We start from the raw sequence: 19,966 nt of genomic DNA on the forward strand, positions 1-19,966 counted from the left end.
CTGAATCTCATAGTAAGAAAGTTTGCTTTTATAGACTGGCATAGAAAGACCATAAACAGACCCAAGTGGAAGGACATATCCGAGCTCTTTGTTCTGCAGTAGACAAGTAACGGCTGGTGTGACATATATATATATATATATATATATATATATATATATATATATATATATATATATATATATATACACACACACATATATATATATATATATATATATATATATATATATATATATATATATATATATATATCCCGTCTATACCCCTCCGATCATTAATTACCCCATATTATAACCAATTTCAATGAAAAACTTTATTGCAAACTCCCTTCTGTTCCAATCATAACTGGGTTTATAAATGTCTGGATTACGAACGCCTATTTAGCCCGGTGTTGGAACCGGGAAGACCATTTCTCAAGGATAGGTTGGACAGCAAAATTTGAAATAGGAATTGTGAACGAATGTATAGTAGAAGAATAATAAGTAGGTGCAGGTAGAGGGTACCTAAATGGCTTTATATTATGTTCTTGCCATAACCAAATATTGATTACTGAACTGATATTTATATTAACGGTAGATCAGAAGATTGTATTCATGATACAATAGGATTGATTAGGATACACACATTCATATTACATATATACATACATACATACATATATCTATATAATACATAAATGTATATATATATATATATATATATATATATATATATATATATATATATATATATATTATATATATATATATATATATATATATATATATATTCATACTCTAAACATAAAAATACATCAACATATATATATATATATATATATATATATATATATTTATATATATATATTTATACATATATTGGTGCTTAGACAGATAGAGCCATATAAGTCTGTCTACCTACTTACATACACACATACGCTTATGAACACACACACACACACACACACACATATATATATATATATATATATATAATATATATATATATAAAATTTATATATATATAATTTATATATATATAAATCGTTTTCCAGCGTAGAGCAATACATAATCACTATTTGACATTGACCTATTCCTTGCTTCCTTTCTTCCTTTTCTCCTTCCTTCCTGCCTTCCTTTTCCTTCCTTCCTTTCTTCTTTCCTTATCTCCTTCGTCTTTAATAAACTCTTTTAGTAAGATATCTAAGACTCTACTTGATGTAATATTTTTCCACAATTTCTAAAAAGCAAAAAATAAACATACCAACAAACCGAATCAGCTTAAAAACAGCCTTATTCTTATTGTCATGGTTAGGCCTATATGTATTTGGCACAGAGCTTACTATGGTTTGGTGCTCGGTCCGGGGAGGCCATGCCTTACTGAATTGCAATATGAAGTTGAAAGAACTTGAAAAGCAACAAGATGCATTAGAGGTAAACTGGAAAGCTATATAGTGAACGTAGCATTTGTAGTTTAGGTATTAAGGGAGAGATACTGCAAAGAACCCTTTAAAATTCCTACAGTTAGCCGTCTGAGATGCAGTATTGGCACTAGCCTTCATTGGAATGGCTGCTAAAACACATAAGAATTCATAGTTGTTGTTTAACTTATTCTGTAAAGGAAATATGCTCATTTCCAAAAAGTCTGCCTAGGCCTATGCTTAGCTTACGCAGTTTGAGATATGGCTGGAGGAGGTTTTGTTCGGTAAGGTCCTTCATCCTCGCCAACGAAATATTCTTATCGTCTATTTTATGAAAATGAACATAAACTTAATTACTTTTAAATACAAAACATGAATAGTAATCGTATTTGACATTTAAGCAAATAGAAAAAATTAAAAACAGTCTTCATTTTTTAATTTTCGAATCTATGGAAAAAAACTCATTTGACTCAATGCAACTAATTGAATCAGGTCATAATCCTCAGTCTTGTGTAAAGTGTGAGTGAAGACGAACGCGGTCGCGGTTCATATAATATTATCTCGTTTTGTGATGAGATTTTAACCTGCAGCTGTAGCCTACATCAATGTAAAATGTAAGCGTAACATTTGATTTCCATGTGTAGTATATCGATTAATGTTTTATGTGTGTTTCCTCGTATGTGTAGATGTTTTGAACTCCGTGCTTTCCAGTCGGGGAAAGTTTAGCCAGCTGTTTACTCAAATATAGTTTTACGATACTACAAAATATGAGCTTCCTCTAGTAACATCGAGTGTAATTCATCCTTCAATATGTCATTTGGTTAAATATTTTTCAATGAATAATCTCCAGGGAAGAGTAATATCATCTATTATATCATAAGAAAGTTCAAACGCCCATACGAGATTTGCCATGACAACGTTGGGCACGGGCGAGCATAGGCCTAGTATACAGCGGGCTGGTTTTATCTGCGTAGATAATCTCAAGTTTTCCTTTATGAATAAATAAATAAACAAATTAGAGATGTATATACCATTTCTCTAAGTTAAATGATAATATCTGAAGGTTATTTTCTTGAAAACACGAACGTAGATCTTCAGATTTTATAATAGATTACGTGAGTATTAGCAATTTGATGGGATTTCCTCCAACACTCCAACAATGTTTCTTTTTTTTTCAACACCCAATGTGTATCAGATAATGGCTTCATATGCGTGTGTGTGTATATATATATATATATATATATATATATATATATATATATATATATATATATATATATATATTATATATGTGTGTGTGTATGTGTGTGTGTGTGTGTCTGTCTGTTTTATACATCGACAATAAACCGATTCTAGTCCACTGCAGAACATAGGCCTCAGACATGTTCTTAGTCATGCCTGGTGTTTGGCCATTTTGATCACCACACTGGCCACTGTGAATTGATGATGGTGGGAGACTTTAGTCTGATCGCTCACAGCAAACCTACCTAGTATGGGTGGTCTTGATTAGTACAGCCTTGCTTGATCATGGCGATATGCAAATCCTTTCACTACATATCTAAGAGGAAAATAAGAAATAGAATAGTGTTTGAATAGAAGTTAAAACGTATGTATAGTAGTAATAGAATTAACTGAGGAAATACGATATTAAGAAAAAGCAAAATGAGAATATGAGAATGTAGATAATGGTATCCTACATGCATGTGATTATGCAACTTTGAAACACATTAGCAATGTAAAGCTTCAACTGTTGCAAAGAACACAAAGAAACCTAGAATTAGATTATCTTCCTACTAGAAAAATCCAAGATCTAGTTTTCCTAAATCTTGGAGAGATCATAGCCCTTAGAAATATGCTGGACGACGTTCGACAATTTGAATTAAAATACGGACTAGAAAACTGTGCTCTCCACTGTCTTTGCTAGAGTTATTGGGTCGTTTGACTGGATAGACAATGGTACATTGGATCCCTCTCTCTGGTTATGGCTAACTTTGTCTTTCCCTACACATACACCGAATAGTCTGGCCTATTCTTTCCACATTCATCTCTTTCCTCATACACCTGACAACACTGAGATCACCAAACAATTCCTCTTTACCCAAAGGGTTAACTACCGCACTGCAATTATTCAGTGGCTACTTTCCTCTTGGTAAGGGTAGTAGAGACTCTTTAACTATGGTAAGCAGCTGTTCTGGGAGAACGATACTTCAAAAACAAACCATTGTTCTCTAGTATTGGGTAGTGCCATAGCCTCTGTACCATGGTCTTCCACTATCTTGGGTTAGAGTTCTCTTGCTTAAGATTACACTCGGGCACACTATTCTATCATATTTCTCTTCCTTTTGTTTTGTTAAAGTGTCTTTTTATAGTTATATATGAAAAATCTCATTTTATGTTGTATATGCTCTTATATTATTACATTATGATTGTTTATTACTTCTCTTGTAGTTTGCTTATTTCCTTTCCTCACAGATCTATTTTTCCCTGATGGAGCCCTTGGGCTTATAGCATAATGCTTTACCAAATAGGATTGTAGTTTAGCTAATAATAATAATAATAATAATAATAATAATAATAATAATAAGCACAGTTAAACAGGAGGCACTTTTGTATGCATTTCTCTTTGATTGAAAACTGGCGGTCTGCCCGTTTTCAATCAAAGAGAAATGCATACAAAAGAATAAAAGTAAACCTAACCTAACCTAATTTATAGCTTGAATATCCGCCATCTACACCTCTGTTTGAGAAGTAGGCTATGCGAGTTATAGTACCTAAAATTCTCACCGTCAATATAGTATGACTTTCAAAAATCGCTATATTCACATACATATTTTACCTCTGCCTCAAGTCACTTTAGTCATAATTTTGGTGAATATTCCATTCGTTAATTTGAAGCATTCTTTCTTTGCTAGTATTTACACGATTTTTGTTTTTATCTATGTAGGACTATTTATTTCTTCACACTAGAACTGACCCATTTTGATTGATTTTCTGTTCCATTATAAGTGAATTAACAGAGCAAGTTTGAACAACCATAAGAATGTTTATTTTGGTCTATGACCCCAAAGAACTAGTTCGTTAAACTGTTGGGCGATTTGACGTTAGTTTTATACAACTGTATGTAAATAACACAACTAAGAATCGTATAAAAAAAAATCTATGTGTATATAGTTGTTTTATTGATGAGACGGCCTTGGATAAAAAGCCAGGCATCCCTGCCTAGCGCCCCACTCGGTCTAGGACTAGGACTAGGTACGCATACCTAAGACCCTAGACCCAAGGTCTATTTATGCCTAGACCGCTGTGTTCCCAAAGCTGCTTCGCAGGGGACTGACTCTCCTCCGCGGAGGTGAATGGGGGCCCTGGCTTAAGGTATGCCACTTTCAAGGCTGTCAACAGACTCGACAATGCGTAGCACATGCCATAAGGACCATCTGGATTTCCACAAGCTGGAAAAATTGGCAAAATGCGTCCTTAATAAGGAAATAGATTAATCTAAGTGTACACACACACACACACACACACACATATATATATATATATATATATATATATATATATATATATATATATATATATATATATATATATGAGAGAGAGAGAGAGAGAGAGAGAGAGAGAGAGAGAGAGAGAGAGAGAGAGAGAGAGAGAGAGAGAGAGAGAGTTAATAGAATCTCCATTTAGCACCATATATTAGCAGATATTCAAAAGTACACAGCTGGTTTAACGTCCCCAGTGGCTGCAATAGTAACCCTCCGGTGTTGTAACCCTCCAAGAATGTGAGTGGAGGGTAAGAGGGGGGGAGGAGTAGACTCCTCATGGGAGGAGTTACCCACCTACTCCCAACTCCCACCCCAACACCAATTCCAGGTAACGGTGTGCGAGTTTCCTCCCATTCATTCGAGCTCACTCACACACTATATTACACTGCACCGGGATTTGCCATTCTATTGCAAGAACGCTCACTGAAATATTTTCTTTCTACGTTCAAGAATACACGAGTTCCAATCGCCAATATGTGAATCATATAAAGATATCCTCTCTCTCTCTCTCTCTCTCTCTCTCTCTCTCTCTCTCTCTCTCTCTCTCTCTCTCTCTCTCTCTCTCTTTAGAAAACGAATACACACACATATTACAATTTTAACTATACTTTTATACATTTATAAACAATTCCTCAAGATTTCTCGAATTTAATTATGCATTATCTTGCTTACTACCCCTGTGTAATGACAGAAGTGCAGTCGTACTGAGCATACATATACATACAGTATACACATATTTTCTATCTATCTATCTATCTATCTATCTATATATATATATATATATATATATATATATATATATATATATATATATATATATATATATATACATATATATATTATATATATACAAACACAGCCTAAGCCCTGAATACCTCTTAATATAGAATTCCTCCTGCTCGGGATCAGAGACCCATGGGGGAATTAACTTTTTGATAATAGCTCCTGGTCGGCCAAGGATTCGAACCAGGACAAGTTGAAACTCACGGGACCACATGATAGATACACTAAACCAGAAAGAAAAATATTACTGAATAAGTCCTGACCTGTTTGTGGCATCGATTGTTCTGATATTTTGCGCTATAAAAGTTTGAATGTAAATTCGTCCTCTCACTGTTCCACGAACTTTCTAAAATTTCTATCATCAAATCAGTTCTCTTGATGTTGTAGAAGAGAGCAGTTCAGGATACACTTGTGGTTTCATTTTTGGTTATATATATATATATATATATATATATATATATATATATATATATATAATATATATATATAATATATATATACACAATATAAATAAATATATATACATGCATACATATATATATACTGTGTGTATATATATATATATATATATATATATATATATATATATATATATATATATATATATATATATATACAGTATGTGTGTGTATAGATATACATTTACATATGCATATATATATATATATATATATATATATATATACATATATACAGTATATATATATATATATATATAATGTGTCTGTGTACAGTATATGCATTTAATCTAAATATTCATACAAATATATATTTACATAAGCATATGTATACAGTAGGCCTATATACATATATATATAGTATATAATGATTGTATATGTTTGTGCACAAACAGTATATTCAAAGATATATATATATATATATATATATATATATATATATATATATATATATATATATATATATCCTCCTACGCCCATTGACGCAAAGGGCCTCGGTTAAATTTCGCCAGCCGTCTCTATCTTGAGCTTTTAAATCAACACTTCTCCATTGATCCTCTACTTCACGTTTCAGTCCTCAGCCATGTAAGCCTGGGTCTTCCAAATCTTCTAGTGTCTTATGGAGCCCAATTAAATGTTTGGTGAACCAATCTCCCTTGAGGAGTGCGAATAGCATGCCCAAACCATCTCCATCTACCCCTCACCATGATCTCATCCACATATGGCACTCGAGTAATATCTTTTATAATTTCATTTCTAAACCTGTCCTGCCATTTAACTCCTAATATCCTTCCGAGGACTTTGTTCTTAAATCTACAAAATCTGTTGGATACAGTAACACCGATCTCACTAAACTGATATACCGCCAGATTTTTATATGTATTTTCAGGCGATTTGATTTCCAAATTTTATATAACTTTGTCATTGTGATTTGCTTTTTCCAATCGTTCATTAAATTCCAATTTTAAAGACCCTGTATTTTTTATCATAGCTCCTAAATACTTAAATCATTCTACCTCATTAATCCTTTCTCCTTCCAATGATATTTCATCTTCCATTGCATACTCCGTTCTCATTATCTCTGTATTTATTCTATTTATATTGAGCCCAACCTCATGTGATATTTCATGCATTCTGGTAAGCAAGGATTGCAAATCCTGTGGTGTTCTGCTAATAAGGACAGCATCATCAGCATACTCTCAGTCAGCTAATTTCCTATCATCAATCCAGTCCAATCCTTCTCCTCCATCTCCAACAGTTCTATGCATTATAAAATCCATGAGGAGGATAAACAACATAGGTGACAACACATTCCCTTGAAGTACTCCACTGTTCACTGGAAATTCATTTGACAGGATTCAACTAACATTTACTTTGCACTTGCTATACTGTACTCATGAACAGACTTAATCAAATTCACATATTTAACAGGAATTTCATACTAACGCAGGATTTACCACAAAATTGACTGGTGCACACTACCAAAGGCTTTTTCATAGTCCACAAATGCCATCAAAAGTGAATTTCTATATTCTACACATTGCTGTATAATGTCTTAAAATAAAAATTTGGTCAGTATAACTTCTACCTTTTGTAAATCTTGCTGGGTCATCTCCCAACTTGTCATCAATTTCTCTCTCTAAAGTCTTAAGTTTTCATGACAACTGACATAAGTGTGATACCTCTGTATTTATTGCAATCAGTCAGGTCTTTTTTTCACCAACACAACTAGCTCCCATTCATCAGGTTTTGCCTCTCCACGTCACATACTACAAAATAATCTTGTAAGTATTCTGCGAGTCACTTCGTTTTCGGCCAAAATCATCTCAGCAGTTATTCCATCGTATCCAGGGGCTTTCCATCTCCAAAGTTTTTAATGATAGCTTCGACTTCAAAAACACTGAATTTATTCATGGGCACATCAAGGGCTTCTTCAGATTCTGATATATCAATCAAATCATTCCCTTCATATCTCATATTCATAACCTCATCAGTGTTCCATCCAACGTTGCCTTTCTCCATCTTCTGTTGTTATGACAGATCCGTCTCTTTTTATGGATATATGCTACTTCTTCTTTTCCCCAGTAGAGGTTTCATTAGTAATTCTATGAGCAATTCTTACACAATAGCCACTCCTTGAATTCATAGCTTTGACAGCCTCATCTGCTTTCCTGTCCAAATATTCTCTCCAGACATTCCTGGCTTTTCTTTTGACTTCACTGTCAATACTGGAATACTTGGCATGCTGTATATTGTAATTTTCATTGCTTCTTCAAAGACTTTCAACAATCAATTTTTGTCTTTGTCTCCTTTTAATAGTATCCCAAGTATTATTTGACATCCATAGCTTTCTCCTAATAACTGCATGTCCCAAAAATACACTACCAAATGACTGATATATGTTCTTAATATCACACCATTCTTTGTTAATTGTTTGCTCTTCATCTCTCAATGTCTTTAAGACTGCAAATCGATTCCGGCATTCAATTGCAATTACACACACATTTTTCTTGTAAAAATACCAGCACACCTGTGGTAGGTGTCCAACTCCTAATCTAACTGCTGACACACGGATGAATACATGTGCCGAAAGGATACACGCTCATCAAACAGCCTCAAACACCTACACAAAAGGCTCGTCCCCATTGGCCTGTGTCGATTCCACGCTACACATACTGATCCATCCGTGTCAGTGTTGCCATCTTTACGTGCTTTGTATTCTTTACAATACCTCTTCCATACTAACTAGCTCAACTCTTCCTGTCTGCCTCCTCTCTTCACCAACAAGAACAATCAACTTAAAAATGTTAACATCTACTTATCTATGCCTTTACAATTATACTAGTGTACGCAACCCGTTAGAAATGATGGCTAACTATTTAGATAGATATGCACACACGCACACCCTTCTCACCCGGGTATGACTATTCCCTCTCCCCCTTTCCCCTTCCCAAGGAACAGGGATAGACGTTAAATATATATATATATATATATATATATATATATATATATATATATATATATATATGTGTGTGTGTATATATTCAAATAAGCCGTATAAATTTTTGATACATTAATGTCTGGATTCTCTTAACGACCTCGGGATCAGACATTAATGTATCAAAAATTTATATGGTTTATTTGTATATATATATATATATATATATATATATATATATATATATATATATCCAGACACTTGTTCTTTAATAAATAAGGGAGAATCAACCACCCTCTGTTCATGGGATAATTACCCATATATCTCCTCTCATTCAACCCCTTTTATAAAACATGCTTAGTCTCCTATATAAAAACTTTTAATTTCAGTGATGTATCTTTTCCACCATACATTATCACCAATTTAATCATTGTTAACATTTATGATAAGTAAGAAATTGTCTTTTCATTATTAGTATTATTGTAAAGCCCTTGCAATATCTGTGAAATTGTATCAGTAACATATTGTGCATTTTGTCTATGCCCTGTATTGTAAATACAATGTTTGGCTGTAAAAAAGGCTTCAAGTCCTTTAAATTACAACATTAGTAATGCAATCTAGGAGAGAGAGAGAGAGAGAGAGAGAGAGAGAGAGAGAGAGAGAGAGAGAGAGAGAGAGAGAGAGAGAGAGAGAGAGAAATACCTTGGTAAAAGTGGAGAAATGCTTGTGGTGAACCAAAGGACATTTCAATATAATACAAGTTGAAGAACAGGGATTGCAAAAAAAAAAAAAAAAACACAAAATTTGTTTTGACATGAATGGAAAAGTAGCAATTGTCGACTATTCATGCAGACATCCCATCTTTACTCTTATAAGCCAAATAGGTAAACAACACCATTATTCATTAGTTAAAACTTCAAGAAATTGCAGCCAGTTGCTTTGTACTTTCATGAAACTTGGGTCATTGAGTCAATTATCCTATTGCAGATATTATTTTTGGATGGCAAATCTTTATACAAAATCGATAGGAATCTTGCTGTTTAAATGTCGCTCATGAATGACAGAGGCAAGGGACAGACACAATGCTCTAGCAGGACGTATAATCAGCGACCAAGCCCCCCTCTCCACCAAAGCTTAGACCAGGGAGGGTCAAGCAATGGCTGCTGATGACTCATCAGGCCGACCTATTTGCTCCCCCTAAACCCCCATCCTTACCTCACAAAAATGGTGAGGTTGCAAACACTTCAAGACATTATCGAGCTTGAGCGAGTCCCAAACCCCCGCCCAATAGATTGCCAAGCAGGGATGTTTCCAATAAGCGTCTTGATCAAAAATAAATTGAGTATTCCAAAGTTTATGGAGGTTTTTCATTCCCTCCAAAAAGTCTGTTCCTTTACTTCTTCCTTCTCATACTATTCCAAAACTCCTCATCTTTGATTCGCCCTTTGTCGGCTCTTTGCTACTCAGATAACTCTGGCAGACGGACTGAAGGGTTATTATTATTATTATTATTATTATGATTATTATTACTTGCTAAGCTACAACCCTAGTAGGAAAAGCAAGATGCTATAAGCCCAGGGGCACCAACAGAGAAAATAGCCTAGTGAGGAAAGGAAATACAGAATAAATAAACTACAAGAGAAGTAATTAACAATTAAAATCAAATATTTTAAGATAAGTAACAAGATTAAAGTAAATCTTTCATATATAAACTATAATAACTTAAACATAACAAGAGGAAGAGAAATAAGTTAGAATAGTGTGCCCGAGTGTACCTTTAAGCAAGAGAACTCTAGCCCAAGACAGTAAAGCACCAGGGGACCAGGGCTATGGCACTACCAAAGACTAGAGAACAATGGTTTTATTTTGTTGTCCTTTTCCTGGAAAAGCTGCTTGCCATAGCTAAAGTCTCTCTTCTACCCTTACCAAGAAGAAAGTAGCCACTGAACAATTACAGTGCAGCAGTTAACCCCGTAAGCGAAAAAAAAATTGTTTGGTAATCTCAATGTTGTCAGGTACATGAGGACAGAGGAGAATGTGTAAAGAATAGGCCAGACTATTCGGTGTATGTGTAGGCAAAAGGAAAATGATTCGTAACCAGTGAGAAGGATCCAATGTTGTACTGTCTGGAAAGTCAAAGGATCCAAATAACTCTCTAGCGGCAGTATCTCAACGGGTGGCTGGTGGCCTGGCCAACCTACTAGGCACACTTCCATGTCTCATGTGTCCAATACAAAATACAGGTTACTTTGCCAGAATGGATTCTAGAAACGGTCTCTCCTGTTGGCTTCATTAATTCAGGTGCACCTCACGGGATGCTCAGGAGATGTCTGACAGGTTTAAGTTGTGGCAAGTAACCCTGTGCTTAGCAAATGAAAGAAACTGAGCTTGTAAACACGTGATGAAAAAGAGGCATTTTTCTTCATTAATTTCGCAAATATTTACCTCCGCCAACAAAGTTGGGAGGAGGTTATGTTTTCACCTCTGTTTGTGAATAACTTCCTAGCCACAATTTTACCCATTGAGTTGTGAAACTTCCAGGGATTAATTGTTATATTGAGACGTGGACGCGATTCAATTTTGAAAGCCCTAGGTCAAAGGTCAAGGTCGAGTAAAAATTCAACAGAATTAGCCCTAACCTTAACCCCAAGTCACACAGATTTAAAAATTCCCTCGAACCTAAGAGTCCTGAGGCTAGTATGCTATTCCTATGTCTGCCTGGCCTGAGGGAAATAAGCTGCCGTGGCGGAGTTCTGCACTCTCAGAATGCTTTTCTAGTTTTCTATTGCTAAATAAAGTGTTACCTGCTATAATGTTAAGCTGTGAGACATCTTAGCTTCCCGTGTAGTGTACCGGAATTAATAAAGCCAACTGTACCATATTTTCGTTTAATCCAGAATTTTCTACTGTAAAATTTTTCCTGGCTCAAGGGGTTAACTAATACAATGTAATTGTTCATTGGCCACTTTCCTCTTGGTAAGGGTAGAACAGACTTTAGCTATTGTAAGCAGCTCCTCTAGGAGAAGGACACTCCAAAAACAAATCATTGTTTTCTGGTCTTGGGTAGTGTTATACCCTCTGTATTATGGTCTTTCACAGTCTTGGGGTAGAGTTCTCATGCTTAAGGGCACACTCGTCCACACTATTCTATCTAATTTCTCTTCCTCTTATTTTTATAAAGTTTTTATTTTAATGCTGTTACTGTTCTTAAAATCTTTTATTTTAATTGTTAATTACTTATATTGTGGTTTCTTTATTTCCTTTCCTCACTGGGCTATTTTCCCTTTTGGAGCCATCTGGCTTTAAGCATTCTGCTTTTCCGACTAAGGTTGTGTCTTAGCAAGTAATAATAATAATAATAATAATAATAATAATTATAATAATAATAATAATAATCATAATAATCATAATAATATCTAAGCACAGGCTACTCACAGACCTCACATGGGTGATACCTAAAACATTATACTCATATAATTCAAGATACTCTAACGTTGTTCTAGATGTTATTTTTTTATTTCCTACTTCAAAAGGCTATTAAATAAACTGTAAAAGCAACTATTACATTGTGATATATCATTATTATTATTACCTAAGGTAAAACCCTTGTTGAAAAGCAGGATGCAATAAGCCCAAGGGCTCCAACAGAGAAAAATAGCCCAGTGAAGAAAGGAAACAAGGAACTAAATAAACTACAAGAGAAGAAATGAACAATCAAAATAGAGTATTTTACGAATAGTAACATCAAAATAAATCTTTCATATATAAAATATAAAAACTTCAAAGAAAGAAGAGGAAGAGAAATAATATAGATTGGTGTGCTCGGAGTGTACCCTCAAGCAAGAGAACTCTACCCTAAGACAGTGGGAAGACCCTGGTACAGAGGCTATGCCACTACCCAAGAGTCATAGCCATTACCAGTCATGCTTGTTTTTATACTTTAGGCTGGACCCAAAGTGTACTACAGTTTGATTAGACCTCATTTCAAGGAAAGGGTTCACGATCTCTACAAAATGGTGGAGGGACCCACCTGTCAGTTGGAAGAATCTCGTAGGCGTCCAGGGTTACTGAAATAGGACTTTCCACAATTTTGACATTATGCTTTACATTAACTTTTCAAACCCATGTAAAATGAATTTGAGGAGTATACAGGGAATGTGAAATGTGAATGCTTGAAGTAGTAAATGCTTATTTCTCGCTAATTTTAAGCATTTATAAAAAATAATCTGTGTTTAATATATAAAAATTACTTAAAAGTCACATGGAATACGTTAATATTTAAAAAAGCCACAAATACTTTTCACTGTCGAATTCTTATATATATATATATATATATATATATATATATATATATATATATATATATATATAGGCAACTCGTTTTCAAAAACATGTTTAAAGAAGTTTGGGGACACCCCCTCCCCTCCCCAGCATAGATATGTTATGACATGCCCAATGATTTCATCAATAATAAGAACATAGCCTTCCCTAGGCATGAAACCCTTTGCTGATTAGAGAGAGAGAGAGAGAGAGAGAGAGAGAGAGAGAGAGAGAGAGAAGAGGGTAGAATTTCATGAACCTCGATAGATACACAATGACCAATAGACCAAGAATCCAGGTTCCGTCAGACAGTTCAACATCCTACAAAAGGGTTCAGAAAGCTAAGTTGTCATTCTTACCACCATCCTCTGAAAAAGAAACAAAAAGCCATTTGAGAAATTTTTTTATGACAGTCTAAGAAGAATTAAAACTATAAAAAACATTAAAACAAATTTAATCAGTCTGAGAAGTCCAGAAAAATATAAGACGACAAAGTTGAATAATCTGATATTGAGGAGTTGAGAAGACTGGCTCCTCCCTTCACGTGTCAAGGCAGAGGGCCTGGTTAGTTCACTTGCCAGATGGCGCCGTAATTAAACATAACTGTCTTTTCAAGTGATCAAGGACTGGCAGACAATAAGGAAATGTTTCTGGGAAATGTAACGGAGTGTACAGTCAGTCATAACCTTATATGAAGTGATAAAACTTGGTCCATAGCGACCAGTGCTGGAGATGGGGATGAGGATCAGAGCCAAAATACAACAGGCTGAGAACCCTGAAGTTATACTATGAAGTTATATGTCGAGAGAGACGGAAGTAAAACAGAAGGCTAAAACGGAAGGCTTGCAAAACTCCCTCTGCTGTGAACAATCAAGTCACTTCATTTAAAGTATTATTTTTTTCTGATGGCTACTGACAAACCTTTGAATAGGTGCAGGTGTACATTACGGATGCTGGGTATTTGTGCTCATTCATATTTGCACAAAATCGCAATTAATTTATAAACATAACTAAATTTACAAATAAAAAGATCAACCTTGAGAATACCAATAAAACAATCAAATAACCAATATTATTATTAGCTAAGCTACAATCCTAGTTGGAAAAGCCGGATGCTACACGCCCAAGAGTTCCAACAGGGAAAATAGATCACTGAGGAAAGGAACCAGATAGAGCAGTGTGCCCAAGTGTACCCTCAACAAAAGAGAACTTTAACCCAAGTTCTTCTCTGGATCCTGCCCAAGACAGTGGTAGATCATGGAACTAGTTAATCAAAGGACTGATGAATTCTACTGACATTGTCCAAGTCTCTTTTAAGCCTACAGGACAGAGATGAAATTCCTTATATGTATCAATCATCTGTTGCCATCCATACACACTAACGTTTTCCAAGTCATTCCCTTTCCTTTCACAATATATGATTTTCGCATTAGCACAAGCAAGGATTGCTAGAAACCCAATCTCTCTCTCTCTCTCTCTCTCTCTCTCTCTCTCTCTCTCTCTCTCTCTCTCTCTCTCTCTCTCTCTCTCTCAAGCTTTAGCCCCTTTCCCGAGACTCATAATCTTATATCATCTCTGTATACCTTAATTGAAAAGTCTATAGTTTACTTCAAGGTTAATCTCACACACATTTTCTTTTCTTCGGGTCTAAACAAGGAAGTATTTTATTGCTGAGGTCAGCTGTTCAAAATATTTTCAACAGAAATGTTCGATGCTTTTTGTCTTCTTTTTTCACAAAAATTATTCAGAGAAAATATCAAATTATCATTCATCATAACCCTGAATCAAACTTCATTCAACCTCCTTCCATTCATGTACTATTGGCTACTATAAAATCTAACCACATCCCACATCTTCAAACTATCATCTTCATCTCCTCCCACGCCTATTGACGCAAAGGGCCTCAATTAGATTTCGCCAATCGTCTCTATACTGAGCTTTTAATTCAATACTTCTCCATTCATCATCTCCTACTTCGCGCTTCACAGTCCTCAGCCATGTAGGCCTGTGTATTCCAACTCTTCTAGTGCATTGCGGACCCAAGCTAAATATTTGGTAAACTAATCTCTCTTGGGGAGTGCAAAGAGCATGCGCAAACCATCTCCATCTACCCCTCATCATGATCTCATCCACATACGGCACTCGAGTAATCTCTCTTATATTTTCATTTCTAATCCTGCTTCAAACTAGTCATACATTTTTCATTTGTTTAACTTAGAATTGTCCTCAGCATAACATCAGTTTTGGAACTTTGAAGAACTTTGAATCTTCTTTAAAACACATTTTTTTTTGCTGAGCATTGCTGCTGCTTTGGCAGCCCGAATCCTCACCTTCTAACAACTAATCTTATGGGAGACCTAGCTTAAGTTATTGAATCCGCCAACGAAGCTGAAGGGAGTTATCTTTTCGCCCCTGTTTGTGTGTTTGTTTGTGAACAGCTTCCTGGCGACAATGTTAATCGTAGAGTAATGAACCTTGCAAATATTAACTGTTATGTGAAAAGCTGGAAATAAGTAAATTTTCGAAGGTCAAGGTCAAAGGTCTAGGTCACAGTCAAGCAAAATGTCCAATTCACGTAATAAACCATAAGTTTGGACATCGTTATCACAGAGACTTCAAACTTGGTTCATATTTGAGTGTATGAAAATCCATGCCAATTACTACATGTTAAGGTCAAATGCCCAGGTCAAGCAAAAGGTCGATATATAAGATGCAGCGGCGGAGGACTAAGCTCTACTGAGTGCCCCTCTACTTTACTTATTTATTCATTTGCCTGTATGTCTATGGACAAGATTACGTACGTAAAAACTATTCAACAGATTTTGGAGAAATTTTCCACCAGATTGATATTAGGTCATAGGCGATCCCATTAAATTTTGGAAATGATCCCGAACTGGATTCGAGATCCGGAATGGCATTTTTCACAATTTTGAAGGTTATGACAAATTGGCGCTTTATATTTTTACCAAATTTTAACAATGGATAGATATCATGCATCGGAAGAGACCATGAAATTTTTGAGGTGATGCGGATCAAGATCACGATTCTGGATCAATATTGCCCTTCTCACCATCTACTATACAGTCAACAAATGAAAAATGGGAGGCGATGTCCGTAGACTTTAGTTAAATGTTGGCAATATTCATTGGCGGAGGTCTGAAATCTGAGAGCTCTTGTTACAGCATAAATCCCTTTTCATTATTATTATTATTATTATTATTATTATTAGCTAAGCTACAACCCTAGCTGGAAAAGCAAGATTCTATAAGCCCAAGGGCTCCAACAGGGAAAAATAGCCCAGTGAAGAATGGTAATAAGGAGATAAATAAATGATATGAAAAATAATTAGCAAAAAAATATTTTAAAATCAGTAACATTAAAAATGACCTTTCATAAATAAACTATAAAAAGAGACTTATGTCCGCCCGTTCAACATAAAAAACATTTGCTGCAAGTTTGAACTTTTGAAGTTCTACTGATTCAACTACCCGATTAGGAAGATCATTCCACAACTTGGTTACAGCAGGAATAAAACTTCTAGAATACTATGTAGTATTGACCCTTGTGATGGTGAAGGCCTGACTATTCTCATAAGAACTCTTGCTTTAGCTAATACTGCTGTTCTGCCATCCAGTAAAAAGACCAGCTTCATTATACAGTCCTTTGCACAAACAGTTAATCTGACATACTGCCTACATCTTCAACCAAAAAATTCCTTTTAACGTTCTTATTCACATTCTTGCCTTCATTTTTCATGAGTTATGCAACTGCACGTATAAGTTTTTTTCCCTCACTAAACCTTCCATTACTCATAAAAGATTTTTCAGTGGAGATTATACATACATATATATATATACATACATATATATATATATATATATATATATATATATATATATATATATATATATATATATATACAGTATATATATATATATATATATATATATATATATATATATATATATGTGTGTGTGTGTGTATATATATGTATATATATATGTGTGTATGCACATGCATATTTATACACACAAATTTTTATATAAAAATACATACATAATTTATATATTCATATCTTTGTGTATCTATCTTTACATACATACATACATAAATACACACACAAACACACACATATATATACATATATATACTGTATATATATATATATATATATATATATGTGTGTGTGTGTATCTATGTATGTATGTAAAGATATGAATATATAAATTATGTATGGATTTTTATGTAAAAATTTGTTTGTGTATAAATATGCATACGCATACACACACATACACACACACACACATATATATATATATATATATATATATATATATATATATATGCATATATATATATATGTATAAATATATATATATATATATATATATATATATATATATATATATATATGTATACATATATATATATATATATATATTATATATATATATACTGTATGCTATTACATCTCCTCATAGTAATTCTTAACTGTACAGTAATAATACATTATTACGAAATTACTGAGAGTTTAAAAAAAACAATAACGGTCTTTCAAGGCTAATATCCGGTTAAAAGTTATGCAACATCCTCGTAACGAGAGAGAGAGAGAGAGAGAGAGAGAGAGAGAGAGAGAGAGAGAGAGAGAGAGAGAGAGGATCATTGAGATTACAGTACTGAGCCGAATGTAGCGGTCTCTTACATGTAACAGTTTCAGTGTTGAAAAAATTCTGGAAGAAGCAATAGTGCGCATTAAGATCTTCTCTTGCTGTATAACCTACAAGCCATTACGGGTTCTAGTCTTCACGCTTAATTAAGGTTTATTTCTTAACCATTTCTTCGTTTCCCGTCCACCGCTTGGATGGAGACAGAAGATTCCTTTGCAGACAATACAAATCAAGGGCCCTGACTCGCTGGTCTGGTTGATCGATTATCATAACGTTTATATCTTTCGAAAATTCAAAGCAAAATTGGCTATATCGCCACTTGCATTCACTGCTTCCTGAAGGCTGAAATCACTGCCAGATCTTTGCTCAGAAAACCTTTATAACGTTTACACCTTTTTTTCAGGAGGCTCAATTCACTGGCAGTTCTTTCATTAGACACCCTCTACAACCATTCACTACGCTTCCAGAGGGCAAAAATCATTGTCCACAACATTTACTCCGCTTCCAGTGGGCAAAAATCATTGTCTACAACACCGCTTGCACTTGCTGCTCAGGCTCCACAATGTTGACAACATATCCAGATTGCTAAAATCACTGGTTTTCGACACCACATACACTAGCTGCACAATCCTTACAAAGTTTACAATATTTCCAGACTATAGTGTCTGTGCAGTGAGTCCAACTGTTGTTGTAGCATGTAATTTTAGTCTTCTGGGATACAAATATCACAGCTCATCTCCACAGCGTCATTTGAATAGGGACAAGGTAAAATTAAAGCATTATTTGGGAAGCGGTATTATCGCAAAGGGAAAATGAAACGTTTCTCCAGAGGAAAGATTACATTCTTTACTTTAAAAACGTTTTGTCATAATAAATGAAGCGATTGCAGGTCCTTCGTTTTCTACTATGAAAATAGAGTGCATTATTATTATTCATCCCTATTATTACTAGCTAAGTAACACCCATAGTTAGAAAAGCAGGATGCTATAATCCCAAGGGCTACAACGGGGAAAAATAGCCCAGTGCGGGAAGGAAATAAGGAAATAACTAAATTATATATGAGCAGTAATGAATATAAAATATCAAATATTTCAAGATCAGTAACAACGTTAAAATAGATCTATCACATATAAACTATAAAGGGAGACTCGTGTCAGCCTGTTCTACACAAAAACAATCACAGCAAGTTTGAACTTTTGAAGTTCCACCGATTAGACTGCTCAATTAGGAAGATCATTCCACAATCCGTTCATAGCTAGATAAATAAAACTTCTGGAATACTGAGTAGTATTAATCCATAAATGATGGAGAAGGCAAGAATATTAGAATTAACTGCATTTCTAGTATTACGAACAGGATGGAACTGTCCAGAAAGATCTGAATGTAAAAGATGATGTTATGAAAAATCTTATGCAACATGCATAATGAACTAACTGAATCATGGTGCCAGATATTAATATCTAGATCAGGAACAAGAAATTTAACAGACCGTACTAAATTCCTGTCCAACAAATTAAAATGAGAATCAGCAGCTGAAGACCAGATAGGAGAACAATACTCGAAACAAGGTAGAATGAATAAATTTAAAATGTCTTCAGAATTGACTGATCAACGAAAATCTTAAAACACTTTCTCAATGTGTCATTTTTTGTGTAATTAAAAAGAAACAGATGGAATGCATTTCTCAAAAGTAAAACTACAATCAAGAATCGCACCTACAATTTAAAGAGTTGTACAGTATGCAGTTAAATAAATAAATATTATCAATGCTGAGAGCTGGATGTTGATGGCACATTATTACGACTGGAATTTAACCCGCAAATTTTAATCCCATCTTCTTACATATTATTATTATTAC

General features: G+C 34.4%; 1 protein-coding gene and 1 long non-coding RNA gene across 4 annotated transcripts in view; both read left to right on the forward strand.

The window, feature by feature from the left end:
- LOC137631828 (8-oxo-dGDP phosphatase NUDT18) overlaps nucleotides 1-19,966 on the forward strand; it is a 296,217-nt gene that overhangs the window by 120,567 nt on the left and 155,684 nt on the right. The gene's annotated exons all lie outside the window — the stretch shown is intronic.
- The window catches only part of LOC137631827 (uncharacterized), a 97,854-nt gene continuing 79,794 nt past the window's right edge, over nucleotides 1,907-19,966 (forward strand). The window contains exon 1 of the long non-coding RNA XR_011041949.1: nucleotides 1,907-2,014. This is a non-coding gene — a long non-coding RNA (uncharacterized lncRNA). The remainder of the gene's footprint in view (nucleotides 2,015-19,966) is intronic.

This window comes from Palaemon carinicauda, chromosome 40 (genome assembly GCF_036898095.1).
Source record: "Palaemon carinicauda isolate YSFRI2023 chromosome 40, ASM3689809v2, whole genome shotgun sequence".
Taxonomy (NCBI): domain Eukaryota; kingdom Metazoa; phylum Arthropoda; class Malacostraca; order Decapoda; family Palaemonidae; genus Palaemon; species Palaemon carinicauda.